This window comes from Haliotis rubra, unplaced genomic scaffold (assembly GCF_003918875.1).
Source record: "Haliotis rubra isolate DU_JTF1 unplaced genomic scaffold, ASM391887v1 Scf2524, whole genome shotgun sequence".
In the NCBI taxonomy this organism is placed as follows: Eukaryota; Metazoa; Mollusca; class Gastropoda; order Lepetellida; family Haliotidae; genus Haliotis; species Haliotis rubra.
Window position 1 is genome coordinate 27,631 of NW_025766586.1, and position 4,464 is coordinate 32,094.

A 4,464-nucleotide genomic window follows, 5' to 3' on the forward strand; every position below is an offset into this window, starting at 1 on the left:
GAAAGGCATCGATGTAATGGATTTACAATCAGAGCAAGAAAACATGTCGCAAAAGCAGTAATGCAGAGAGCAAGAAGAAGGACATTGTCGTGGTGTCGCCAACAGGAAAAAGCAAAACTTACTTATGTAATGTACCAAAGCGAGAAGGGCACAGCAACGCGGCATTTCAGACCATTTACGGTATATCCTCATCCTCACGGAAATAATTGCTTTCCTCAAAAATCATTGCTTCCAATACTATTTGGGGCTCAAGAAGGTCTGTTTAAACCCCGTTTCATTTCAAGTCTTTCATTTGTGTTTCAACTTTTCAGAAACCATACTCTTTGTAAAGCGCGTCCTCTGCATTGGTCATCCGTGAGGAGATAAGGTGGCCCAGGATCCCTCGTCCCAAATAACAGGAGTTCTTCTGTAAAGTGCGACAACAAGATGACCACCGGATGATGGCGCTTTATCTTTCTAGGTGAACCAGGATCCCTTCGTACCCAAATGCCTAGACTTGAGCTCTGGAGTACGACGACGACACCGACATTGCATGGAGGCACTGTATGTTTCTGTGAGTAGGTAAGCTGATCCAAGATCCATCGTTTGACGGTTCAGGAACCAAACGCCAGGTTAATATCCACTGAACTGTCAACTTCACGGTTGTTTTATCAATCTGTGTCACCTTAGGTTGTCTTCCAACGTTGTGCAAACACACAATGACAAAAGTGACTATAGTGTTTAAATAAACATCAATTCCAAATTACACATATTCCATCAAACAGACCTGCACGAGACAAGTCCAATGCCACAATTATAGGGTTCAAATAAAACTGCCCTCCTCTGCCTGGTAGACTTGTAAAATTCCTTACAATCGATAGAGTCCCTGTGTAGAACCTTTCCTTCCACCGGGTGGGCAATACGTCATACGCTTAGAGCAATCCTTCCCTGCTTAGTGACTAGTGTTTGCATCATCTCAGTTTGATCCTGGTTTAACTCAGCATCAGCATCAGCATCCCTGAGTGAGGGATCCGAGTTTAACTCGGGGTCAGCATACTTGAGTGAGAGATCCGAGCTGCAAGGTTCTTCAGAAATAAAGGAGGATACATTAGACACGTTGTCATGAGGACGTGGTTCGTAGTTTGAAAGAGACTTCATTTCGGGGTCATCACAATAAATGGGATTAAGCATTTGGATATGTGGCATGGATTCTTCAGGACTGACTATAGAGACAGCAATGGACGTCATACCTTCTTCTTCAACATCGTAGGTTTTCTTGATGTTGAAACCCTATAACGAGTAGAGACAGTAATGCTGGTTGATTTCCTTCTGAATGTAAGCTTGCTTTGAGGGTATTATTATGTTTGTTGTTTAACGCTAAACACGGCATTATTGCAGCTGTTTGGCGGCGGCCTGCAAATAGTCGAGTCTGGACCAGATAATACAGTGATCAACAGCATGAGCATCGATCTACGTATTTGGGATACGATGACATGTGTCAACCAAGTCAGCGAGCCTGACCAATCCGATCCTGTTAGTCGCCTCTACGACAAGCATGGTGTGCTGAAGACCAATTGATTCCTTTTGAAGTTAAGTTATAAACCTTGACAAATCGTTAATCAGATGACCACAAGAAGAGTGGACAGGGTACAATGTACAGCATATGTCTACACTGACCTGCAAAACAGCACAGTACCCGTGATGACCAGTACAAGTAATATCCCTGCTAACAGTCCGACTGCTAACCCAAGCACTGAAATAAATACATTAGGTATTTTATATAGCCATATATATTCATCTTTACATCTTTACATCTTCAAAACATGATCAGTTAGTGGAAATTATAGAAACTAACTCACCAGATTTTTGTTGTCTACATATGGCCACGATAACGTCTAAAAACCTCGGCCTCATCTCACAAAACACTAAGGTGATCGTAAGTCACTAGGGTAACCTTAGTGCAATGTTAAAGAATGGAAGTTAAGGTTAACCTTAGTAAAGGCTGCTGCTGTTTGAAAGGAGCCCTGAAATGTGACAATTTCACACAACCTAAAAAGTTATGAAATGCCTTCTTTCAGATCACTTACAATGATTAATACATTTTATTTCATATATGAGAAGCATATTGTCAAAATGAGATTAATTACAAGTTGAATTGTGAACTTTATTACCAGGAAAGCTGTAGCCTGAGAATTGGCATCGGGGCGAGTGTTGTTATCTGAATTAGGAGTACTTTTAGAAGTCTCCTGTGCTAGTGTTGTAAACGATGGTACTGTATATGAAGCTAACGGCTGGGATGATGGTGTTGAGGGTTGGTTCTTTGCCCCTTGTTTGGTCGTCACCAGCACGCTGGCAGTTGTTTCTGGAGCACTCGTTAATGGAAGTGATGTATTTGAAGTGATGCTTTCTGCGTTGTCTTTGGCTGATGATGTTAATGAAACAATAGGCCGTGGACGGGACGTTACTACAGGGTCTGTCTCGTGTGTTGTTGTTTTGTCTGATGCTATCGCTGAAACACTAGACCCTGGACTGGACGTTACTGCAGGATCTGTCTCTGGTGCTGATGTTCGGGTATGTGCCTTCGTTGAAGATGTAGTTGTAGCTGTTGATGTTGAATACATAAGAGAAGATGCTAATGTTGTTGTTGATGGTGATGGTGCTATTGATGTTGGTGTTGATGTTGATGTTGATGCTGATGGTGTTAAAGACGTTGCTGGTGATGATGTTACCAATGGTGTCGTCTGTGTTGAAGCGGTTGATGTAGTTAAGGATGCCGTGTTGTTACCAAAGCAACAACACCAGACGAACAATTGAGCTGCATAGTAACGTCTGCAAAACAAATGATTAATGATAAGACATGGACAGATTTGGAAGCCATGTCAGCTTTACTGTGGAATCGAAGAAACACCCGACGCGATATAGGCCCTCAGGCTTTCACCACTGAGAAACCAAATAATACGGGCCTGATGCTGTCACAGAATCACAATAAATAAATCTGACATTCGATCGTGCGGGATTCTGTCACGACCAAGGGCGCAACTCTGCAATATGTAGCTTTTTCAGAGGGCAGGCACTATGCTAACCCCTCACTGATAAGTAAGGCTTTTATTATATGACGTTAACACATAGATAGCAGATCATTACAGATACATGCTCCAAACAACATACTTGTTTTGATATGCAGACAATATCTAGCGAATCCATGTCCTTTAATGTCCACTCTCAAAGCGTATGAACTGTTCAGAACGGTTGTTGCGGAATTCTTTTGTTCTTTGGCAACCCAGACTATATCTGAGATCAGTAATACTGATTTCTGTGCCGCAGTTCTTCGTGTCATAATATCTTCGGGTAGATTCCTACAGATGCATGACCAGCACTCACAGCAAGATCGCAAGAACACCCCGTAAACTGATCTGAGTAGAGGCTTGTGTCCAGGTAGAGGCGGAGTCCGTCTCGGCTGTCACCCCCGACACATTCCTACAACTGAATGACTCAATGTAATGAGTAACTGTTGTTTATTGAACATCATTCGTAACCACTCACCTCTTTGGGCGGTGACCTACAAGAAGACTCCTCGTACCTGTATAGTACACCTCTATTTCAATAATCGTGGCAAAACCAATCAAATGGGGTGATGTAAGACGCATTTCGAAGCATGAAAAGGGCGCCACCGTCAAACTTTGAAACTTCGCAAACTGTGCAAAGCACAATTAAACACTTCTCTAACGGATATGGGATAATCTAGGAGTAGCCGTGATTGAAAATTCAGAGTTATCTTTCCTGGAAATAGTATTAGACTATTTTCGTCTCCGAGCCCGTTTGCTTTTGACAAGGCCCAGTCGTTAACATGGCTACGAGATGGTATGAAGTCGTCATCCGGCTTGCCGGAATGACACGAGTAGTTAGGAAATGATAGAGCGTGTTACTCGTTTGTAAGAGCGCTCAGTCAGTCAAAAAAGGACATTTATGTGTGAGGTAAGACACTAGTTCTTGCGTGCACAGCCTAAAATAATGTGGTAAAGGGTAAAACACACCTGGTATATCCGCCTTGGGACACACAGACACTGTAAGCATAAAGAGTGCGTTTGAAATCATATACAGAATCAGTTTAACTGCATGTAACATCACTACGCATTTACATATGCGCCATGTGAGAACCCGTAGATCAGGATTAAAATTTGTCTTCCGCCCAGCTCATGCTTGTCATACGAGGCGACTAAAGGGATCGTGCGGTCAGACTCGCTGTTTTGGATTTGGCATATGCCATCGTATCACAATTTCTTAGATCGATGCTCGTGCTGTTGATGACTGTACTGTCTGGTACAAGCTCGATTATTTTACAGACCGCCGCTATATAGCTTGGATATTGCTGATTGCGGCTTTAAACAACAAACAAGCAAATGCCTTTTGTTGCCTGTACGTCTAAATGATAGGTATCATTGATTGATTCTATACAATTATAGACTGGTGATATGAGTCAAAGGA

At 42.5% G+C, this 4,464-nt stretch overlaps 1 long non-coding RNA gene across 1 annotated transcript; it reads right to left on the reverse strand.

The window, feature by feature from the left end:
* Positions 1-368: 368 nt before the first annotated feature.
* Positions 369-3,351, reverse strand: LOC124279597. The gene is made up of 4 exons (XR_006899420.1): positions 3,148-3,351; positions 2,151-2,808; positions 1,657-1,732; positions 369-1,064 (listed from the first exon to the last, which is right to left on the reverse strand). It is a non-coding gene; the product is annotated as an uncharacterized LOC124279597 (long non-coding RNA).
* Positions 3,352-4,464: the final 1,113 nt, after the last annotated feature.